Here is a 25,791-nt window from a genome sequence, read left to right on the forward strand (position 1 = left end):
AAAAGATCAATGTGAGTGTGTGAGCTAGGTGGGATGTCAGGAGAGGACAGAGCACAAATGACTTTCTAAGCAAGTACATTTTTAGTTATGACTTGAACAGTGAGAATGAAGCCGTGCAGGAGGTGGGGGTCGGGAGACATTATCCAGGGAAGAACAACAAGCTTGGTAAATGCAAATGAATACCTGTGAAGGCAAAGGCCCTGAGGAGAAAAAGACAAGGTAGAGGAATGGGCAATTGGCAACTGGGATGTCCAAGACAAAACTGAGAAGAAAGGATATTGGAAGCTAGGACAAGGAATTTGGAAAGTGTTCTAGCAGCAAGGTACGGCCCCACCTTCTCATCATGTCTTGTGAAGCTCTGTGCTACTCAGGTGGAATTCAACTCAGCTAAGGAGAGTTGTTCACTTCAGATTTAATGGATGGAGAGAACAGAGGTCCTTTGAGAGCAGCATCTTTGGACCTCAAGGAGGACCTATGGCCCGTCCTAACTTCAGATCCCTGATCTTACACAATGTCAAACAAAGAATAAAATATTTTCCAGAGAACATAAGATACAGAGGCCAGGGAGAGTAAGAATAGAAGGGCTGCATCTGGGATTGGCCCCACTTGGTCATGCCACCCTTCTCCACTGATGTGTGGAGTGGATACAGAGTTCCCTAGGTTAAGTAAAAAATCCTAAGTCTTACTGCCTCTGTCTTATTTTTTACTTACTTAGCATTCCAGTTGAGCTCATGTTATGAAGCTGCAGAACAGCCAGACCTGACTGACTGTGTATATTGGGCACTTAATAAATACACATTTCTTGGACAAATTTATTAACATCTACTAAGACCTTAATATGCTTCCTTCACTGAGCTAAACAGCTTAATTCATCAAGCAGTTCTAAAGGAGATGTACATTGCCCTCTTTATTTTAAATTGGAGACTCAGAAAGGCAGGGCGCTTTGCCCAGAATCACACAGTGATTACCAGGAGCAACTTCTTAAACCTAGGATGATTTGACTCCAAAGCCCATGAATGAAACTGCTGCCAGTTTCTACTGTCTTCTGGACCAAGATCTGCAGACATCAACTTTGTACAGATACCGTTGCAATTAGTTACACTCATGGAACCCAGCTGTGCTGACGCAGTGCCACCTCATGCATTTTTCTAATCTTATGAAACCATTCTAAAATAATCATTCTGGGAGGAAATCGAAGGTGAAATAATAAGCAATCTTTACAAAGTCATGGGTTTTGAGAGTAAAAGAGACGAGCCTGTGGTCTGTTGTAACCTAGACCTTCTTGCTCTGAGTTACTCTATTCTGTTCCAGTTCTACCAGTCACTGGCTGAACCAGTCTGGGCTTGGTAATCTATCTAGGCCTTTCTAGCTTTGACACTCCAGGACTTCAAGTCTCAAAGGTTGTTTGCAGACAAGGTTCAGTGACTAGGAACTTCTTAGCACAAAGGGAGAAGGTGATGATAGTGAAAAGAACCTGGTTTTGGAAACGGCCAGACTTGTGCTTTTACTCCAGTTCTGTCCTTTTGCACTGTGACTTTGGCCAAGTCATTTATGTCTTTGAGCTTACTTTAACTCTCTGTACCAAGTGTCAGCAGGGATAGGCAGACTTACTTGCCTCTAAGGTTCAGTGTTGTTGGATACAAAAGTTTTCTTTGGAAAGCTACGTAGAGGTGTGAGGATAAGATAAAGAAGAAACTCTAGAGCTAGTTAGGTATGTTGACAGACAGACACAATTAACAATATTCTGGAGTCTGAGGCAGGAGGATTTTGGGTTTAAAGCTAACCTGGTCTAGATTGTGACACTGAGGCTATTCTTGATTGCATAGCAAGACCATCCCTCAAAACATAACTAAAAGCAAACAAGAAAACAAACAACAACAACCTTCTTCACAAAAAGAAGAGAGAGAGAAAAAAGAAACTCTGAAATGTGAGACCAGCAATCTGCAAAGTCAAAGGGAAAGAGTTGTGTTGGAAGACACCAGGTAAGTCCTTTCCATGTGCAGCAGCTCATCTCAAAGCTGCTGAAGGTCCAATTGCAGCTCGTAAATCCACCAAGTACACACTTCAGCAGGGAGGTTTGCATTGCTTAACATGGCACTAGTCATTCAATATTTGTGTAAACCAGTGAACTTGAAGAAGCTGCGTCTCATCCCTCACTTGCGGTTTCTCCATCAACTGATTGAAGAAAATTTTACAGCATATGATTATCTCCAGGTTACAAGGAATGAGGCATGAAGAATGGCTTGCAGTCACACATTTTTATAAAGCGCATATATACAATACTTATTCATGTAAGAACACATAGTTTTGTGAAAAGTGTTTTTGTTTGAACATGAAAAGGAGCTCTATTGCAACGGAAGAACAAATAGAAAGTTTGTAACGAGTGACTGAAATACACTAGTAAACCTCAAGACAGATTTAAAAGATGTTTAAGGCTTCTTTCTCATTGGTCATTTGTTTTGATGATGCTTCTGTTTTCTCTGCTTCGAGCAGCATCAATAATACCATGCTGTGGAAGAAATAGGCTTAGGGTTGTTTTGCCTTTTTGCCCTGATGGTGATTGTACCCAGGTCTTGCATATGATATGGAGCTATACTTCATTCCAACCCAAGTCCTATCCTAAATAGACAAAGATTATTAAAAGCCTTGACTTTGCCAATTGCACACAGAGAGTCCTTTAGGAAGTTGTTTTTCTATCTCTGACTCTCATCAATTTTCCAATTGTATGCCTAGAATTCTTTAGGAAGTTGTTTTCCTATCCCTCCTCACTTGCAAAATATGATGCCACAACTTGAGGATCAAGACTGAATAAGATGTCATGATAATAGGCATGGTTCAGTCTTTGTTCCTTAAAGTGTAGGGCTTGCTTTGATATCACAGTGACTAAACATGTCAGCAGAAATACCAAATAGGAAAGGCCTTAGGCCACCCTGCATGACAAGTGTGTCAGGGTGGTGGCAGGGGATGCAAGAGAAAAAGGAAGGTATCAATCTCACAGACCTGGGTCAAAAGTCATAAGGCCATGAGCTTTCTGCCTGTCTCAGCTGTAATTGTAAAAACTGCTCCACAGAAACATCTGATTTCTCTTAGAAAATTAGGCAGGGCGGGGTCATTCTTTGTGAGAGGAGAAAGTGATAGTTCCTGACACGAAGGGGAAGGATATCCAAGCACACAGTCAGATTCTGATGCTTCTCAGAGGTTATGAAGGTGTCGTCTACACTCTGATAGGTTCATCTGTGCTCCCTGTGAAGCAGACTGAGGCCCAATGATAAAATGGACAGAAACCCTGGAGCTGTGTCCTGTAACTTTGAATCCTCATTTCATAGATGCCAAAAGGAAGGCTGAGATAGGAAATGAATCCGGGATAAAGACCAGAGCCTCCCTGGATGCTCCTGCAGTGTCCTTCAGTGACATAAACAAGTAGCAGGCTTGCTTCTCTGTATACTTTGGAGACATTTTGATAGTTACAGAAGTGATCCAGGAATGAGGTTGACTTCTTAGGAACCTGAAGCTCTAGACTCAAACCATTGCTCCCCCAACTGCCAACCTTACTTCAGAGGGAAAAAATCATCAATCACTGTGTTTGAAAGTCAGGGTTATAGCACAGTACTTCCAGATTGTGCTGCAGTAGCTTAAGCACCTTAAAGTAATGTGGTCCTCTGCAATGAGAATATAAAACGAAACTGAGAGCTATGAAGGGACTTGAGATGACTACTCACGTGCAAAGAATGTTCTGTGTTTCTTCAGTGTCAAGACTGTCATCCTCGTGATCCTACCATCATCTCCAGAACAATTTATCATTTTCAGCTACGGCTCTTTGATGTTCATTTATTTACTCAACATCACCCTGCCTCTGAACCCAAGGAAAGACCTTGATGGTAGGGCCAGTCTTATTTGCTGATCTTAGCTTCCTACTGCTTCCCAGCTAAGGTGGATCCAACTTCTGACTGCTCCAGAAAACAGATCCCACCTTTCTGTCTCTGCAGCTGTTGCACCTTTTGGCTCCTTTGTACTTGAAGCACCCTTCAAACTTTATCTCCTCAGAGAAACCTGTTCCTTTCCGCCCCCCCCCTCAAATGATGCAGGGCCTGTGCACTTCTCTGTTTATGCATGTTTGGGGTCTTCCAGACATAGCAGCTCTCTGTAAATACCTACATTGGGTACCTCAACAATTAGTAAATCGTACCCAGAATGTGTAATAACCACCTCATGCTATTAAAGCCACAGCCCTTGTCTGGAAATGAAAAATTCTCTCTGTGAAATGAAGAAAAGATGATTGGGTTGAGGAGTTCTAAGGGGGAATGGCAGAAGGAATTTGATAATTTGGCTTTCATATCCAGTTCTCCATTTATTGGATGTGTGAAGATTTATCACAACTTACTCACCTATAAAATGGAAATCATAGCATTACAACCTGCCATAGAGGGGAGCTGCTTTACAAGAAAAAGTAGTAGAGAGCATGCCAGCATGATATCCTGATATCCAGCATGTGTTGTGCAATCAATGAACAATAGCCTTTGGTATTATTATCAATGCTATTATTTTGCTTTTTTTTTCCCCAAGGCTCTGATTTCAACCATACCTGGGGTAAGTAGCCCTCCTGGAGATCAGAAGTAGGTGGGTGGGTGAAAAAGGAGCTGTTGCAGGTCCTATTCTAGACCCCCAGACCTCCTAGCAGCAGGGGTGAGGGAATGAAACTGAGAAGTTAATTGGCAGTGAGAGCCTCTCAGAATCTGACAGGGGGTAAGAGCAGGGAGGGAGCCCTAGAGGCCCATGGCAGGCTCAGGTCCCCCTAGAGTACCAGAGAATGTGTTTGAAGTCTCTAAGCCAACGCCTGCTCTTCCCCAGCCACCACATGATTTAGGCATTCTGGGGAGGCAAAAGTCTCTTTGCTGATTTGAAGGGAAACAGATGTTTCCAGGCCAGAGGCCCTGGTCTTATAAAATGTTCCTTCTCCAGACAAGGCTTTGGCAAACAACTTCCCATTAGCTCACGCCCACCCCTTCACCTCTCCACCCCCAGCTCTCTATCTCCCCACCCCCATCACCATGGTTTTGCTCCCCTCCTTCACAGCACCATGGGGTGGTGGGGAAAATACAAGCACTGACAGTTCTGGTCTGAGCAGCTGGATTTGAGGCACTACTACCCTTCTTTGAGTCTGAGTCTCCAGCCTCTGCAATAAAGGATGGAGGCAATAGAACCTCTGGCTTAGATCTGATATTCTAGAGACAGCTTTTCTTCTCAGACACAGCTGCTGCTCTTCATGGGAGTTCCCTGCAAAGAGCATGGGTTTGCGAATTATACTATTCTAGTTTTCATTCAAGATTGCACCAGCTACTCAGCACATGTCCGATTTGCCAATACACTTTGGTTTCCGTGTCTTTAGATGGGAACCAAAGTCCAAACCCACTGAATTAGGAAAAGGAAATGAGAACTTAATCTCCTGAACCATATTTTAGAATACATATAAAAAGGATGCTGTACCATGCTGCCCCCCCCTTTTTTTTTCTTCACCACCCTTACTAGTGCCCATGTAGTCTGGAGTAGCCATGGAGTATCGTTTGCCATTGGATTGTATAAGGAGAGGAACCATTCGCTCCTATGACAGCAGTGAGTCAGGCTGTGCATAGATTAGAATGGGCTCTGGAACCTGACTATCTGGGTTCAAACGTTGGTTCTACAGACTAGTATACTTAAGACATTAGGCAGGTAAAGTACCCTTTCTGTTATTCAAAGTGTGAATGATGATATTGATGTGATGAAGACACTATATTTAACAGAGTCTGGTGTATATGGTAGGTACTAAGCATGCGTTAAGTGTGTACTTAAATTTTTAATATTTTCAGGGGTGGCATAAGCTCTGTTGTGTAACTGATGTTCCATCTTAGATTTGGAGTTGCCTCAAGAGTACTTTGATCAGAAGAGCACAGCGGCAGAGATGCTGTATGCTTCCTATGCCTGGCTAAACAAAGCAATTCCCCTTTCTCCTGCTCAGGAAAGCATCTAACTTGGAATTGACCATCCAAAAAGAAATCTGAGTGCTGTTCTGCCTCTAGAGTTTGGGGAAGTCAAGCCAGGAGAAAAAGCTGCCAATGGGAATCACAGTAGCCTTATGGCCCAAGAAACTTAGATCATTTTAGCCTGAGGCCTTGAGATACCCCAAAATGAATTTCTTGTACCTGGTTCCACACTACATAGAGAACATGAAATTCAGTATTACGGAATTCATGTCCAGAACAAAATAGCTATATGAAGCTGCTAAGTTTAGCGGTCATTTGTTAAATCAGCAATAGTAACTGTGACAACCTACAAGCATGGAGAGTAGGATTTGAAGCCAAACTTGGCTTGCTGTCTGCCTTTTAAAGTTTTAATGGAAAACAATTTCTTTATTTTTAATTAAGGTGTTTTCTATGGCTGGGTGCATATTAGAGGGACAAACAGAAGTGACTGACAGCCACCATAGGTTCTACAGTGTGCATATAGACCTTGATGGAGACCTGCAACAGCACTTAAGGAAATTGTTTGGCTTACATTCCTTCATTTGATCCCAGAGTTTAAAAAAAAATCATTTCTATGGTATGTATAGGTTCAGAGTGCTCAAGCAACTGGTCTAAGGGTCATAGCTCTTCTGACTTCTAGTCTAAACCACATCTGCTGGCTCAAGACTTGGACTCCAATTTTAGGACTGATTCTGAATGAGCAGCATAGCTTTAGGCCAGCACTATTATGTTCTGTTCTATGTTCCCCAGCTTTAAACGTGAACACCATGGAGTGAATGGTCTAGAGTGAGTGCCATACTTCACGTGCCCCAGGTTCCCTGAGCTGAGTGCTCATTGCTAGGTAAAATATCTTTGTTCACCTATAGTCTAGGAATACGAAAGTGAAATGGCAGGATGTGTAAGGAAAAGGCAGGTATGGAGTCCTCTTCTCTCACGTGTATCCCACTCACCCTTAGGACCAGAGTGCAATCTTCTTGTTTTCCAGGTCAGGCTAACAGTCCACACATTCTACCACTATACATTTTAATTCTAGTGTCTGACACAAAGACATGATCCAAGTAGTAAAGACTTTAGCTATGTTTCCACCTTTGAAACAACCCAATCTGGGTAGAGGTTGTGAACCCTGGGCTGGGACAAATGTGAGGTAGTATGTGGTTAAATTTTGTAACATTTTGAAGATTTATTTTTTGTGTCTGTGTGTCTGCAGTGGATAGAGTATATACACATGAGTGCGGGTGCCCAAGGAAGACAGAAGACGTTATCACACACTCTGGAGCTGGAGTTAGAGGTGATTTTAAGTTGCCCAGATATGCATGCTGGCAACTAAACTCAAATCCCTTGGAAGATCATGATTCCCTCTTACCGTGAACTTTGTCTTTTTAGCCCTGTTGTTGAATTCTAGAGGCCATCTTCACATACATATATTGCCTCTAGTCACTCCACCAGCATAAACTAACCATGAAAGAGTCAGGGAGTTAGCTGGAAGAACTGTACCAGAACTTTGAAGACCAATGTGAGCTCTAAGCTCAGATAGAGGTAGTCACTGTTAGCATCGGTATAGTGACCTCTCTTGTCTGCCATGGCCCTGACCTCCCTCAGAGGTGCACATACACTAAAACTCACCTTACCGGGGCTGGAGAGACGGCTCAGTGGTTAAGAGCACCATGCTGCTCTTCCAAAGGTCCTGAGTTCAATTCCCAGCAGCCACATGGTGGCTCACAGCCATCTGTAATGAGATCTGGTGATCTCTTCTGGCTGGCTGGCCCACTCACAGGCAGGATGTTGTATACATAATAAATAAATAAATCTTTCTTTAAAAAAAAACTCACCTTACCAAGAACCTTGGAACTCTGAAAAAAATTAATATTGGCATCTAAAATTAAGGACATATAAGCTGATTTCAAGTAAAACATGTCAGGTATGTCTCCAATACTTGACTGGAAAGTAAAAAATTAATTATCTCAGTAACGTCATACTGGGTGGACCTGGCCACCAGTGAAACACCTCCTAAGTGTCAAGCATACAATTACATTGGGATAGTTACCCATAAGAAAGAAAAAGAAGAGTGTGGCTTTCATGGAGCTTGTAGACCATTCTGGAGAGGGGAAGGTCAGCAAGAAATGTGTAAATAGCACTTCAGTAAAATATATTTCTTGGCCTTGCATTTGCTTCAGGGATATTCCTTCCTTTGAAACAGTAGTCTAAGCTTTATATATATATATATACTCAAAGTGGACCCTGAACTAGATGGAGTCTAAGTTGCATACTAGAGCTGTCGATCACCCATAGGATTGTATTTGCTCCCCTGGAAAAGTAGTAACAATTCCTACCCTTTCTACCCGAAATTACTTGTATGGTAAAAATATCCTACAACCAATCAGTCAATTAACCATCTAACTAACCAACCAACAATCCAACCAAGCAAAACAAAAGAAATCCCCCAGAAGCTGAATATGCAAACATTGTGGAAATTGTGATTTTAGTTCATTCATTCATTCATTCATTCACTCACTCACTCACTCATTCATTCATTCATTCTTCAAATGACCTAAGCCTTTCAGAAATAGAAATATAGGCAGGCATTTGGCTTAGCTTTAACACTGGTTTTAAACCTCTATGCTACCTTTACTTCTGTTTCTTGTTCTCTTGGTTTTTTTTTTTCTTTTCTCTCCAGGGTATGAACTGCATAACACATTGTTGGACTGATTATTATTCTTTGTTGGAAACTGTTCATGGTTTACTAGGTTATTTAAAGGTAAAACAGACCCAGTATAACTTTGTGATCCAAAGACAAAGGCTGAATTAAGTACAGAATGTCCATTTATTCCTTTCCAGCTTTTTATTTCTGAAACCTTTAAAACAAACTGTGAGATCTTTTTCATGCCTTCATTTTATATGGGGGCAGCATCTTTAAAACTCATATTTGAACAATTTTTAAACAACTTCAGTTAGGAAAATAATTTTACAGACAGGAGTAACTCCAGATCGGAGCAGCATTGGTCATGCTGAGAGGTACTGGACATGGTCTCTGGGTTGTCTTATCATTAGCCAGTTGCTAGCCACGTGGCTTTCATCAGTTCACTTGCCTTCCTTGTGCTTCAAGTACTGTTGATAAGGTTTGAAAGAAACAAATAGCTATCGTGGATGTGAAAGTTTCCTTAGAGATTGCACACACATGTCTTAGGTGTCTACTATGCACAGGTATTGAAAGTGCTTATACAGATCCTTTCTGTTCTCTTGGAAATTGCCAGAGGTATGTGTGGGAGTACAAACATTTCCACAGAGCTATACAAGCCATGCAGATTTGAACTGAGTTTCTCAAAGCTGAAAAGATAGTGATAACAATTCAGTGGCATCCAGCATAGACTTAGCTACTCAAAGGCCAATGCTATTTCCAAACAGAATTGTTGGGCAGTTGTTGGCCCCAACTGAGCCTTGAGTCACACTTCAGGGGAGTTAGAGCTTATTAGAAGGGTGAAATAATGTTACTATATTTTTCACAGGCAACAGATCTTGCCTATTTTTAATATCGATGTCACTCTTCTTTTACACATAGCCTTTTTCTTTCATGCTACACTTGGGCATCATATTTGGTCAAAGAAAAGTACTGGGAAGGAAAGGCTAAGCACAGGCTATAGGTGCGCATTTACTCACAAACACTGAACTGGGAAAGTCTATAAATACCATAGTTCTTATCTACTTTATGCTGAGATCAAACCAACCTTATCTGTGAGCTGTGCTTTCCCACAGGCTGAAGGGAGTGGGAGTAGGGATTGACCATGGCCCTGCACTTGGAATCTCAAAGACTGAATGGCATCTCAGAAAGCCTTATTTTTCGTACCCATAAAATGGAGCCATTAATATTTGTCTCGCAGGACTGGTGTGAATGAAAGGATCCAAGAAGTAGCTGGAACAGTGTCTGGTGCACTGAATGTTATATAGCTCATTTTGCTCACTTTGGGAGGTTGAATGGAAAAAATGTGAAAATGATGCTTCTTAGAAATCAAAGCACATCAACTCTATGCACAGGTAATGGTCTTGGATGCTGATATAAGTGACAGAAGCAATGTGGATCTATCAGATTCAGATAGATTCCAGCTTGACAATTGTCTGGATAGGTAAGTCCCACTATGCCAGAGCATGAGGCACTATGTAGGCACTGGCTGAGCAAGGGCTAAACTGCAGGTTGCCTTTTGGCAAACCCTTGCTCGGCCTCCTGTGAACACAATGATTCTGGGTAATGATTTGTTTTGATTGACTGATTGTTTAATTGCTAGCTTTCTCTTCCTGGTAAGAATGGGCTGCAAGATGTCATTGGTAAATTATACTAAATGATAACTAATCTTCCAAAAGTCATTCCATTAAGTAAGTAACAGAGAAGGAAGAGTAGCAGTTAATTCAAATGAGGTTGAAATTACTTTGATAGTTCAAGAACAAAAAAAAACCCATATGTCTATAGTCCAATAACTTTTATAAACACAGAAACAATAAAATGTCAACCAAACTGAACGCCCTTCCTAAAGACTACAGAATGGACTGGCATGTAGTTCAGTGGCTGAGCACTAGCATAGCATTTCTGATTATAGTAAGATCTTATGCACATATCAATGGAATATAAGTGAGAACCCAGAGCTAAACCATATATTTACAGTCAATCCTGTTTTGACAAAGGTGCTTAGATAATTCAATAGAGAAAATTGCCTCTTCTTCTTCTTCTTCTTCTTCTTCTTCTTCTTCTTCTTCTTCTTCTTCTTCTTTCCTCTCTTTCCTTCCCCCCTTCCCTCTCTGCTCTCTCTTTCTCTTCCATTTGCTAAAATATTTATTTAGTATTATTTGTCAAGCAAGACCATAGCAGGTTCAGAATGTATATATCATGTTAACACACCTGCATCCTTTCCCTTTAAACACATACACACACACACACACACACACACACACACACACACACACACACACACACATTTTCTATATGTAAATGATGACCCAGGAAGCTACAAGAAGAGCACTAAGAGATGAAGGCAGAAGGAACAAGCATTTAAGGTCATCCTTGCCTGCATAACGAGTTTGATGCCAGTCTGGACTACATGAGACCCTGTTTCAAAAAGAAACTATGAGAAATTATTGACTTGGTTGGCCAGAAGTTCTCTTCAAGTTGTAATTTTCTATGATTGTAACAAATATGTATGGTATACCAGCATTTCTAAAATAACCCAAGTGCTTTCAAACATCATCATAATCCACATATGCGTTTGTGTCTCTCTGTGTGTGTTGTATGCATGTTCATGTGTGTATGCATGTACACACATGCATACTTTAAGGTATCCGGGTGCCTGTGTGTGCACACAGGCACACAAGCACAGGTGTGCACATGCATGTGAAAACCTGAGGTTGTTGTGAGTGGTATCCTCAATCATTCTCCCCTTATGTACTGAAGTGGAGCCTCTCAGTCAAACCCAGAGCTCTCTGATATAGCTAACAAGTTCTAGTAGTTCTTGTCAAAGTCAAACTAGAGTTTCTGTATTACTCAGCAATTCTTGTTTGCACAAACTGAAAAATAAATGTGTGTCCATGAAAAAACTTGCATGAGGAATTTCATAGAAGCATTATTCCTAATAGCCAGAAAAAAATGTAAAATGGCCCAATTAGCCATCAACTGATGGATAAAAACAATCTGGCATGGCCATATAATTGAATATTATTCAGCCATGAAAAGGAATGTGGTTTTTAATCCAAGCTACAGATTCACTGAACCTTGATAAAATTATGTTATGGGGGAAAAAATCAGATGTATAAGAACAGAAATTGTGTGATTCCATCCATGTAAAGTGTATGTAATGGGGACAGGCCGAGGGACAGAGAGCAGATTAGTGGCTACCAGGAGATGGGTAGAGGGGTGAATTCCTGTTTCTTTATAGGTGGGGAAAGTGATATGGAATTTGTTGTTATGTTTGTTCCACTTTAAAAAGTATTCTAAGTCTAAAACATCCTGACTTGTGTACATCTCAGAGGAAATTTCCCTGGATGTGAATAATATCTAAAAGAAACCTGTGTGGGAAATGGAGGAGCTGGTGTGTGTTTGGGGTAGAGTATAGTTAGTATAAGCACAGACCAGAGTTCAATCTCCTCAATAATAATAATAAACAGAAAATGGGTCAGAGCCTGCCCAGATAGTTGTGGCCTTGGTGGGTGTTTGGGAGCTGGTTCTTCTTTATCTTTCGTGCTTCAATCCATATCTCATATGTAACCAGAAAGCTTTAGTTGAAGAGAAAACTGGAAACCGTCAATGAAATTATAAGTGATCACCCATATCTTTGGTTTACTTGTAAATGTAGGAGTGTAGGGACTGAAGTGGAACTCTTTGAATCCTTGGGTTGCTATTGAAGACTGGTTCTCAATCTGTGGGTTATGATCCCTTTAGGGGTCAAGTGACCCTTTCACAGGGATCAACTAAAACCATCTGTATATCACATGCTTACATTATAATTCATAGCAGTAGCAAAATTAGCTATAAAGTAGCAATTAAAATAACATTTTGGTTGGAGGTCACCACATATGAAGAACTATATTATGGGGTCACAGCATTGGCAAGGTTGAGAACCACTGACAGAGAACCTAGGTTCATGAATGTGAAAGTGGAGAACATTCTAGATTTAAAAAAAAAATTCAGGTTAGGACACTGATAAGAATTTAGTTTATTTAAGACTTAGTTCCCATTTTAAGAAAATGAGTCTCAAGGGCTGTTTGGAGGATACTGTGGAGTGGATAAGATGGAATTAGTATCACTAATCTTATTTTTTAATTTATTCAGATTACAACTAAATGTTATCCCATCACTTGTATCCTCTCATTCCTCTCTTCCTCCCACTCTTACCCTATTCCCCTCCCCTAGGTCTATGACCCAGGCAGACCTCCTTCCCCACTATATGGTCATAGGTTTTCAAGGCTCATCTTGGTAGCCTGCTTATTCTTTCTCTGAGTGCCACCAGGCCTCCACACCAAGAGGAAGTGGTCAAATATGGGGCACCAGAGTTTAAGGTCCTATTCTGGCTCTCCTGGTTCTCTGGTAAACAGAAAAAAAGTCAGTACTTTCCATCTAGTGTGGCTGCCCCTTGAATCCCAGGCATGCTGCAGCAGCCTGCACTGGCTTCTTACTCTGCTTTGAATGTTCTCATCCCAGTTCCTCCTTCATCCCCCTCACATTCTTGTGGTTAATGCTTTGTTTTCAATAAGGTTCACTTTTTATTTCAATTTTATTAATTTATTCAGATTACAACTCAGTTGTTATCCCATCACTTGTATTCTCCCATTCCTCCCTCCCTCCTGCTTTCACCCTATTCCCCTCCCCTAGGTCTAAGACCAAGGGGGACCTCCTCCCCAACTATATGATCATAGGCTATCAAGTCTCATCTCGGTAGCCTGTTTATTCTTTCTTTGAGTGCTATCAGGCCTCCCCAGCAAGGGGAGGTGGTCAAATATAGAGCACCAGAATTCATGTCAGAGTCAGTCCCCACTCTCTACATAACTGTGGAGAATGTCCTGTCCATTGGGTAGATCAGAGTAGAGGTTCGAAGTTTACTACTTGTATTGTTCTTGGATAGTGCAATAGTTTGAGCAGACACCCCTGGGCCCCGATCCACTCATCCCGATGTTCTTCTTGTAGATGTCTAGGACCCTCGGGGTCCTTCTATTTCCCCATCTCCTATACTTCTCTTACCTAGAGTCTCAGTAGGATGTCCTCACATCTATCCCAATCTCCTGATAAATGAAGACTTTCATGGGACATGCCTTTTGGGCTAGTGCCCAATTATAAGTGAGTATATACCATGTGAGTCTTTCTGCTTCTGGGTTAACTCAGTCAGTATGATCATTTCTAGTCCAGGTTCACTTTTAAAGTTTCAATTATGTCAAACTTCTGATATAATTGACTCAAGTCTAACGTTTCCCTTAAAGTATTTATGACATCACAGTATGCTGAATGTTCATCTGTTTATTATGTTAATATATCTGCCCCCACCACTAGGATATTAAGTTCATAAGAATTAGGAGAGTCTGTTTTAGTCACTAATGTATGTGCCCAAACCTCGGTCATATTGCAAAGTAAGCCCTCAGTAGATAACAAACACGAGTATGTGCTTCAGTGAATGGCCCTGAATTTAGCTGCCTATGATTTCACTAATTGGAGTCTGTATTATAAAGAATGAAAGGAAGAAGAGGAAGAAGAGGAAGAAGAGGAAGAAGAGGAAGAAAGGAAGAAGGAGGAGGAAGAAGAAAAGCTATGAAGTTGAAAGGAAAATGGAGCCAGGGATCCAGGAGGAATGAAGTGGAGGAGGATGGTGGGAGGTAGATATTTAAATAAGTTATATTCATATGTAAATTTTTCAAATATTTTTTTAAAAAAGAGTACCTATGTATTTAACACGTATTTAATTCAGGTACTAAAAGCCTTCTGACCTCACTGACATTCCCTTTCTTTTGCTAAATAAGTATTACCACTACTTCATAACCAAAGGAAATAAAGTTAAGGCTGGATATTATTTGCCCAAGCTCATCTCACTAGGAGTAAAGAGACAATAGATGTGAATTACTTAGGGGAGAAGAAGGTCTTGTCTCCTTACACCAAACTTAACACACACAGACACACACACACACACACACACACACACACACACACACACTCACACACACTCACACACACACACCCTACCCTTTATAGATATACTTACCAATATGTATAGAACATAAATCTGAACCCGAGGAAGACCACTGTAACTACATTTGTGAATGTCATGTGCCAGTTGTTCCGGTAAGCCTCAATATCCTTACATTTCAATTGATTAGAGTTAGCCACATTGAGGAGATATGATGTCATTGTGTCCAAATATCATAACTGACCAATAATAGACTCATACAAACACTGAATTTCAAAGCTAAGTGCTTGTACATGGGCTCTGTCACTACCAAACCACCTCCCATTCACTATAACCACACTTGTCCATTCGTATACACAATAGAACTTATGGATAGAGAACCTTGAAGTATCCACAAAAGAATGTATATGTAACTGTGGATTAAATGACAATGTGAGCTGCCTTTCCCAGAATTCTTGCCCTGACTCCACTATATTCTGCACGAGGTATCAGTGTGGCTTTCAACATCTGTAAAGAGCTGCTTTCTTCCTGTTTGGGTTTTGCGTCTTTACTTGCCTTCCTCCACTCTGCTGACGTTAAATCTCTGGCCCCATTGCTTGTGATATGGATGTGCTTACCACTTCTTCTCACCAGCCACACATGTGAGTAGCAGCGCATCCACAGGCATGGTGCTGAAGGCACAGTGGGCTCTGCCTAGTCTCTATATTCATGGGAAGCTGGCAGTGAGGTAGCCCTCCCATGATGGAAACAGGCTCAAAACAGTGGTGCACTTGCTAAATAAGAATGGACATATGCTTGAGAAATGAGGAATGTAACATCCAACCCATTATCCGTCTATGTCCCCTACGAAAGCCGTGGGCTCATTACCATGACGCTTCTCTTTGTCTTAGACAGCAGATTTGATTGCTGCTCTGAACTCACATAACCTTGCACAACCTTCATCTTATATCTCTGGGCCCCAAACACCAGCCTGCTCCCTTTGCCCCAGGAAGATAAGCCTCTCTGGTCGATTGGACACATTAGCTAAGGAAACCTTGAGTTACCAGAATGGGGGCAATGGGCTGGCCAGGCATGGTTGAGGCACCCAGTGCTGATAAGACCTTGACATGGCCGGACAAGCGCACAGAGACGTAAGGCTTTGCGTAAGCACAAGATTAGAAGAATACATTATTCAAATGTTTATTTTCTTGCAGGAATTGACATAAAAAAGGGGGGAGTGGGGGAGACTCCCAGGAGACAGATAAGACCCTGTGGGCCTTTCTGTGGCATGGCTTTGAATACGTGGTTATTACAAAAAGCAAATTAACATTAACAAAAAACAATACAGGCTGCAAGTTTCAGCTGGAAGCAGTTGTAGTTTTGACTTGTTAGCATAAGAAACCAGGGATGACATTGTAAATTAAAGAATAAACAACAAAGAAATGTAAGCCAACTTTGCTCTTGGGCTAGACTAATATAGATTCAAGACAGTGGTATATTCAGAGGGAGGGGTAGCGTGAGACTGACAAGAGTGGGCAACATAGTCTTTAATGACATCTTTAATTTTGATTTCTTTGAAGCCTGGAGCAAATGTGACACAGTGCTGACATGCATGGGTAGCATGTGGATTAGTGCACTTTCTGTCTACTTTCTGCTTTTAGTTTTGGTTCTCAGGATTAAAAGAAACAAACACATCCCTGACACCTATCAATTTACACTTTGCAAAGCTTATTGTACAAATAACCTTGAGAGCAAGACAAAGCAAGGTTTACTGGCCACATTTTGTATTCGGGGAATCTGCTGTTTGTGAGGAGGATGGCAAAGGGGCTTTTAACACAAGGACACAAGTGATAGAGCTGGCACTTAGTCAGAGGCTGACCTAGAGATCTTTGCACCTTGACTTTGAAGACACAACTGTTCCCCTCTTACAGGAAAATTAATCTCCATGGGTCCCAGAACTGAGACAGCACCCGAGGCCCTGATTAGCTTCAGCTTCTTAGCTACTCAACTTCACCTCGTTCCACTATTGCGTCAACTATTTCCTGAGGTCTTGAGATGAGGCTATGACTTTCACATGAACCCATTCTCTCTTCCACCCTATTAATTCTTCATAGGCTTGGCTGTGTCGCTGTAGTAGGGGCTTGTGCTTTGCCCTCCCACCTAGGCTCGTAGATGGAACTTAGTGTATCTGGCAGGGTAGAGAAGTGTTGTAATTGGCTTTGAAAAGACTTAGAGGCAGACCCTTTCGGCCTAATGAGCTTCTTCTGGGACTATAATATTTTGAGCTTTATTTGTTCCCCTTACCGAAGGATCCATTCTCCTTAGGTAGCTCAGTACACACTGAAGAACTAACTATCTCTCCAACTCTAAATGGGGTTTGGGCACTATGACTCACATTGTGTCCTGGCCTCCCATTTCAAGAGTGGTGACATCACTCAAGAAAGGCAACCAGAATCTGAATTTCCAACTTGCTTCCTACAGCTCTGCCTTACCATCACTCTATTACTAATATACTGGTTAGAATGAGGCTTCAACAAATCTGACAGTGTCTACTGAGCTGCCAGCTCAACATCCCTAATAGTTGCCTATACCTTCAAGTTAAGAGTTCACCGCTCTTTAGCTTGGCCTAAAGTTCCTTCATGATCAGAGCCCCACCAAAGTCGCTAGGATCAGCACATTCATGTGTGGCTGTCTTGTACCAGGATGACCTGATGTGGTCTGTAAACCTGCCAGGTTGTCCTGCTCCTCAATAACTTTTCACATGAGACTTCCTGTCCCTGGGAGAGCATTTTCTTTCGCTCCCTATCTTCAATCTTACTGATCCTAATCAGCTTCTAAAGTTCAATGCCAATGTCCTCTCACTCTTGCAGCCAGCTTTCCCTGGGCAGAAAGGTCCTGCTCCTATGAGGGTTCAAATCACTAAGCACATATTATGAGTTCCGTGGAAGCAGGGGTAATGTCTGGTGCATCTCTGAGTTCCAAGAATGCAGTGCAGAACGCTACAAAGAAGTAGACACAAACCAGTGGGAGAAACAAACACTGATGCTAATAGGGAGGGTGTCCCATTTGCACAAATGCTTACAGACTAATGGCTGGATAAAGAAAAGTGGGAGGGGGGCTTATTTCCTGGCAAAACAAAACAAACAGAACCTTCTTTGTTGTCTGAGCCACTTTTTCCCAAAGCCCATAATCTGTATATTACAAAGCTAGTTACCAATTAATTAATTTGTGACATAGTGGTCTGTGCACAGTTGGCTCCTCCCTGAAGAACAGGGAATTCATCAGAGCAAGCACTATAGTTCATTTCTCTGTGTGTCCCTTATGTAGTTTAGTAGAAGAGAGTACAGTGCAGACAGTCAGAACAAAGTCCTTACGCTTAGAGGTTGGAGGTCTTTCAGATATTTCTTTTCTCGCTCTCTGAGAGTTTATTAGCCAGTTTATTAAGCCACCAGGACTCTTTACTTGCTTCCCTTTAAAGTGACAAGAAAAATAGCTTCTACTTCATTCTTATGGTTATGACTAGAGGCACATCACATAGCAATTTATACATATAATAAATTATTTATTATAAAAATAAATATTTATTGCCTTCCTTTGTGTGAACAGCTAAGTGTATACAAAGAAATAAAATAAACATCCTCTTTACCTTACAAACTGCCCAGTCTAACAAAGGTCACATATAACACTTACATAAATCTATTATCAAGCTTGCTGAATGTAGCACAAGAAAGGGTATTCTGTCAGATAATTTAGCCAATAGGTCAGAGGGTGCTGCCAGTCTAGGAAACAACTGAAAAAAAAATTAACAAAAACAAAAACAAAAAAAATCCAAAAGACCCAAAAAACAAAAAATGTTGCATGTGCCAAAGCCCTGTGGTAGGTGAGAACATAAGCTTTCCTGTCCAAGAAGCTCATTAGATGCTAGTGTGAATTCTGCACTGGTTAGTGATTGGGAACTTGGCCTCAGAAGCCAGTCTGCTGAGTTCACGTCCTGGCTCTGATATTGACTTTTGTCAAATCTTTTTTCATCTCCGGGATTTGATTTTCTCCTCTGTGAGCTGGTAATGATGGAATGCTGTCCTCACTGAGAGGTCTAGGTAAGTTAACCTATGGAAAACATTTGCAATGGTGTCTGGTGTGAGGAAAACACATTTTACGTACTTACAATTCAAACTATCAATTCTTTTGGGGGGACTCCATGAGGACATTAATGTGAAATAGAAGCAAAGGGTCTTATTTGGAGAAAACATATTCCAGAGAAGAATTCAGGGAAATAAAGAAGAAATTGGGGGTGAAGTCAAGCCTGAAACAGGGGATAGGATATGCAGAGTCTGATACAGACTGTGTTCAATGTCAACCTGGGCTATGTAAGGAACTATTCTCTCAAAGAACAAACAAACAACAAAAAAGAGGGTAGAGGTCTACCATAAGGGTGGAGTGCTTCTCCGGCATGAATAAGACCCTGGGTTCAATCCTCAGTTCAATCTTCAGTACTATAATAAATAATAACACACACACACACACACACACACACACACACACACACACACACACCACAATTACATGTGTGTGCTTCTAAGTGTGCACACACACACATATATACACACACATACACACACCATAATTTTATGTGTGTGCTCCCAAGGGCACCCCCACACACACACACATACACACATATGCACGCACACACACACATTTTAAAATTAAGAGCTAGAAGCTCACTTTGTCTGTCTACAGATGGTATAACTCTTGTCCTTAGGAGCAGCATACTTCACACTAGTAGTGTTACTCCTCAGACACCAGACACCACTAGGGACTTGTCCTCTCGGCCTACCATTGGCTATCTAGATCTGCACAAGGGGATTGAGATTCCTGGAAGAAAATTATAATTCTAAGACAGATAATATGCAAAACTTCACGAGAGTAAAGCTAAGACAAACAAAAACAAATCTGTGGGGGCCACCTCTATTTTCTTCTCCCTAAGGATATTTTTGTAGACTTCCTATCCATTGAAAACACAGAAGGAAAAAAAAAACTTCTGTTTATTTCCCCAAGGGCTTCTGAGTGGCTTACTTGTTCCAAGCAATGCCTCTTCAACCTGCTATATAGAACTTAGATATGATTCAGAAAGAGCAACTTAACCGTTTTAAGTTCCTGGCCTATGATAAGGGTGAGAGGATGGAACACAGCCCTGGGAGTGTCAGATATGCAGCCCACTCACCCACAACCTATCCACAAACAGGGCAGCTCCTGGGGCCTTCTGTGCTTGTCCTAATCTGCGACTATTTCCCAGCAAGAATAGACTCACTTCTTTTTCTGGCAAGAGAGCCTGACGAAACTCCCTGTAAACAGGGCCTCTCCCCCCAGCCCCACCCCTTCGCACTGGCCTAGCACATGCACATGCTAATGCAAATCAGCCCTGACCTAGCCAGGGGTCTGTGGGAAGGCTGCCAGGCACTGGGGAACAAACATGCAAGGAATGTTATTTCATTTCTGGCATCCTGGGGAAAGAGGGCCGAAAGAGGGAAGTTGGGCAGTGAAAGACCAAACTGGGTGGAAAGAGAAAGGGAGACAAGTTTATTATGAATGTACACAGCAAAAAGAGTGAAGAACAGGGGAAGGAGTTCACAGGAATAAAGTGCCTACTGTGCACCAGAAATCACCACCTGAAACTTTTCATTTAAATTATGCATGTGCATTTTTAATCTACAGTGTATGATTCCTGCTTTGTAAATGCAAAATAATACTTGTGTTTTTTTTGTTTTTGTTTTTGTTTGTTTATTTTGGTTTTAGGCTAAGCATTATTTGTCTGCTTGTGACAGGGTCTAATTCTTAGCCCAGGAAGGTGTGGAAATCACTGTGTCGTTCAGGCTAGTCTCAAACCTGTAGTAATCTTCTTGACGTGGCCTTCAGTAATTTTTCATATGTTACTCAGTGACCAACTGGTGGAGCCAGGATTTGAATACAGATGTTTCATGTTCAAATCGTGACCCTTTAATGTGTCCATAAGGCTGGTTGTCTTATGATTTGTTGTCTTTTTGCAGACTTCCAAAGAAAACTGAATTCTACTGCCCCACTTCCCATGAGTCTCACCATTTATCTCTTCCCTTCTATCCTCCTACACAGACCTAACTACAGAGTAATTGCCTCTTATCTGAATGACTAGAAACACACCTGACTACTGAGGCTACTCTACTCAGCCTCAGTCTCCTCTATTAAGCCATATATCAAAGATATATTTCTTAAATCCAATTCTCCCTTCTCTCTGCTGCTCAGAGTCCATCAATGGCTCCTTAGCTCCACCTGGAACTCTTTCAATGGAGCATCTTCTTCCGTGGTTGTTTCAACCACTTGTACTTAGGATGTAAATTTCCCCATTCTAAATGTTCACTGCTACCAAAAGTAAACTAAATGACCCCTCCTCTAAGGAGTACTGGATCACAAAGATTATGGCTTCCTTATTACTCCCATGATTCCACTGCAGGAACAATCTACCTCAAGGTAGTCGGCTTGTTGAAAGTTTGATTTCAACACCCAATGAAGTTCATTGAATGTGAGCCATAAGAATTCAAAGTCCTCTAGGTCTTGGTAGGGGTTTGAAGTTTACTGCCTATATTCTCCTTGGCTGGTGCCTTAGTTTGAGGAGGACCCCAGGACCCAGATCTGCCTGTCATAAAGTTCTTCTTGTAGGTTCCCAAGACCCTGTGAGTCCTACTGTTTCACCATTCTTCCATGCTACTCTCGCCTAAAGTCTCAATAGGATGTCCTCTCCTCTGACCCACTTTCTTGGTAAGTAAAGTTTTTCATGGTATGTATCCCTTGGACTAGTGTTTTGATATAAGTGAGTATATACCATTTGTCTCTTTTTGCTTCTGGATGAACTCACTCATTATGATAATTTCTAGATCAATCCATTTGTCCACAAATTTCGGGAACATGATATTCTCCACCGTTGAGTGGAGAGTGAGATCTGACTCTCACATGAACTCTGGTGCCCCTTTTCTGACCACGTGCCCTGGATGGGGAAGCCTGGCGGCACTCAGAGGAAGGATAGATAGCAAGTTACCAAGAAGAGACTCGATATTCTATGAGCATATATAGAGGGAGGAGGTCTCCCTCAATCACAGACATAGGGAAGGGGGGAAGTGGGAGGGAGGGAAGAATGGGAGGAAACAGGGGAAGGGCTAACAATCTAGATGTAATATGAATAAATTAATAAAAAAATGTAATAAAAAAAGAATTCAAAGTCCAACTCAATCTCTGTGTAAAGGAGGTATGCATATACTGTTGGCTCTGGAGCCAGAAATCTTCTATTAGAATCAAGGTTCTACCATTTATCAGTTAGGTGACCTTGGCAAGCCATGTTTTAGTGTTACTTTCTTTATCGATAAAATGGAGAACTGTAATTCAACCATAGATGTACTTTGTAAGATTGCTAAGCTTCAGAGAATTAGTCCACGTAAGAACTTAGCACAATCTTGGCATGCTGCAGCCAGGCTTGACCAATGGTTGATAATGAAGATGGTAATGATAGGCAGGCACCTGCCATTGCTTAGTTTGTGGCTAACAGTTATTGCTGGTTATACCAAATACCAATTCCATCCTGGCATGGAGTGATGCTTAATCACTGATCTTTGGTATTTGTTGAATTAGGTATCAAAGAAGTGCAAGGCCACTTGGTTGTTATGAACTCACAGGCACATAATGAATGATTCCTGAAGTCTCTACTATTGGTTGATGGCAGAGCCTCTACGAATCTAAAGACAAGAACTATATTGGGGACAGGTCCAAGAAATTTATAAAGGATAATCAAAAGGAGACATAAAACATCTATTTGTTTATCATGTGTTATGGGAAAATGACCCCAAATTGACCACATTTTATGTTGAAAGAATACCAGGGGGTCTTGTTTCACATCTCAAAACACTCCCATTTAAAGGAAGATCTTAAATGTATTTGGCACTTTTGACATTCTATTGGCTGTACTATGCCTTGGAGCTCTGGATAAATATTCTGCATGAGTATTTGTTTCACAACAAAACCCACATATGAGCTAGGTGGTTCACACCTTTACTGTTAACACCCAGGAAGTGGCATCAGGAAGATCCCGACTTCAAGGGTAGCTAGGCAGGTAAAGCAAGTTCTAGGCCAGCCTGAGTTTCACAGCAAGATCCCATCTCAATAAAAACACAAGGAAAACCAAGATTTTGTAAAGCAGGCAGTAGCAATATCTCTATTTTATGCATATCTGGAAATTACAACATCACTTTAAAATTAAATATCTTATATAGTCAACAACAACAACAAAAACGTGAGATTTGAAATGATCCTAGGGCAGTTTGTTTCAATCATATGACCTTAGCCTCAGATGGCTTAGGATACCTACCTGGATGCATGGATATAAGATAAGAAAAAAAATGTGGCTTACTATAGATTTAAGAACCCTGATCCAATCCAGAGTAACATAGGATGGGCCATAAGGATGTCTGGGTCAATGACGTCTGTACTCCCAGGCACTGTTACTCTGTATTTCAAATATAAATACAGATTGGGGTTACTGGTAGGTGGAATGCTCTGTCCTCAGGAGAAAAGAGAACATGTCAGAAAGGAAAACTATCAAAAGTCTGGATTTTGTCTCAGCTCTGCTTCTCTACACATCATTAATGCTGCTCCCCTACAATCTGCTAGCACTTTCACAGGATAAGTCTGCTTATAGCCTCCTTTTTCTGATGTAAGTAAGTGTGAAATTGGGGAGAGACAAGACTTTATGCAGTGCCTATGCCCATAGCTAAGATGGGGGTGGGGCACGGAAAGCTTAGAAGACCTGGCCTTTGACCTGGGTTCACTTCTGGAGTCTCAATCTGAGCAGGAGAGGACTTTTCCACTGACTTGCTTGTGAGTAAGCACATTACTAGTGAGTAATGTGAAGGGTTGACAGACAGGACTCCTTGTAGATGCTCCTACGATGATTGACGTAGGTCAAAACTACGATCCCACAAGGAAGAAATTTGCTTAGCTGCTGAGCTCTCTCTGTACTTGTCCCTACAGGTGATGCAAATGTGGGCAATGACAAGAGCACCAACCTGGAAAAAGGTGTGTGTGTGGAGAGTTAGGGCCCTATGTTTTAATCTTGGTTCTGCCTGTCTATGGAACGCACAGGATTCTTAGGATCTTGTGTTTTTTTCACTGTACACCCAGAAAGTGGTCTTGAATTCCATGAGTCATGGCCATCAGATTAAATGTTTGGGTGGCCAGTTGTCTAGGAGTCACCTCTTCCTCAGACACAAGGCTCAGACAGCTCAGCATCTCTACCTATGAGCTTCCTTGTGCTCTGCATGAAGATGAAGTACTAGTAATGAGGTCCTTGCCTTTTGTGTAACACCACCTCTCCCAACCTGGCCCTTCGTATTCCAGCTGCATTCTCTTCCACACCAAGGTGTCTCCTGTTTTCTAATTCTCATACTCTATTCTGACAGACGTTGTCTCAATCGCTCTGTAAGTTTCTATGACTGCCCTAAAAAAATTATTGCAGACATACCTATCTTAATTTGAGTCACCTTGTAGATGGCTAAGTAATGCAGATGCCCTTCAGCTTTTAGCACTAAGTCATTTACATCGAAAAGAAGGCACTGCTACTAGGTATTTTGGAGATGAGCTAAGCCATGCTACTCTATTTTTGCTCAGCACATTTTTCACACTGGATAAAGACATGGAGTCGCAAACTATGAAGCCCAACCTTTCTCTTTCTACCTGCACCAGTTGGTTTATCTCAATCTCATTCCAACCCAGCCTAATTTTCCCACTACTGTCAGAAGCATTACCTCAAAGAATGAAATACATTCTATATTTCTTCAAAAGACTCTGACAGTTCTCTATTACCTCCAGGAGAAAGGACAACTCCTCTGCTTGTCATTCACGGACTCTCTTTGTAGCACAGAGTCAGTCAGTTTACACCCCCTTCCACCCTTCATAAGTTCACATGAGCAGTCTGTGCCCTGTCCTTCTGGAATCCTGGCTAGTGTCCCATGCTTGGATAAAATCCTGATGCAGTTTAAGGAAAGAAACAGCCTGCCTTAGAGTCCCCAGCAGGTCTTAGGAGCCTTTCTGTCTGTCGGCTGAAGAACAGCATTATTTTTCCTCTGTGAGTCTCTTTTGGCTTGGGATACATGACTGTGTTTGCTTCTGGCTGGAAGGCAGCTCTTCTTCTCTCTGGGGCCCCAAATGTGCATTTTTGAAGAGGTCAGTGTGACCTGATGTTGAGGAGAATTAAGTCACTAAGTGGCCCCCACTCACCCTCACTGTCTGACCAATAAGGCTGGGCACCATAGCCAAAGATACTTCACACTTATCTTGATTTGGGGAACACCAGAGGCCCTGGCCCCTGGTGACATCAGGTATGCTTGCCCATGCTCACATAATTGCTTGCTGCAGAGCCTGGTGATAGACTGATGCTGATGCCTAGGCAAGGTGAGGGAAAGAGAATGGAGAAAACTCACAGGATGGTAGGTAAAAAAGATCCTGAGATTGTACAAGGCAGATACTGAGAAATGACAAGGGAAGAGAATGAAAGAGAAGAAACAAAGGTGCAGACATAGAGACAGCAAGTCAAAGAGAGATTCATGCAGAAACCAAATGCTGGGAGGGCAGGAAGAGTGATATATAATGGGAGGTGGTACTCATAACTAGGAGGAGAATTAAAATGAAAGTGATCAAGAAGATGGAAAAGACCCAAAAGAAGCAATAAAGAAATGGGCAGAGCAAAGAAGAGCAAAGAGGAAATTAAGAATGGGGAGGGCCTAGGTATGGTCAGAGGAAAGAAAATGCAAGAAAGAGTGGAAGCAAAGAAGGGAAGCAATGAAGGAAAGAGAAAAAGAATAAATGATGGACAAAGAAAGGAAGAGTGTAAAGAAAAATGCAGAAATTTTTTCAGTGGTAAAGAAAAAGACAGAGAAGAGCAGGACAAGAATTCCATTCAGCCTCTGCTGCCCTCTTTTCCTGGTGTGCCCTGGGTCCATCTTATGCAGCAGCCTTATCCCATGTTGGCTCAGAAACTGCATCACGGCCAGTCAGGGTTGCTTCCTCTCGGTACACCTTTCTCCTAGGAGCTGGAAGTTCCTCAGATGTTGTCTGGGTCATGTTTGGGACATACCTCAGAAGCCAGAGGA

At 41.7% G+C, this 25,791-nt stretch overlaps 1 protein-coding gene across 7 annotated transcripts in view; it reads right to left on the bottom strand.

The window, feature by feature from the left end:
* Positions 1-25,791, bottom strand: part of ASTN2 (astrotactin 2) — a 960,073-nt gene that overhangs the window by 16,994 nt on the left and 917,288 nt on the right. The gene's annotated exons all lie outside the window — the stretch shown is intronic.

This window comes from Acomys minous (genome assembly GCF_964271855.1).
Source record: "Acomys minous genome assembly, chromosome: 1".
NCBI lineage: Eukaryota > Metazoa > Chordata > Mammalia > Rodentia > Muridae > Acomys > Acomys minous.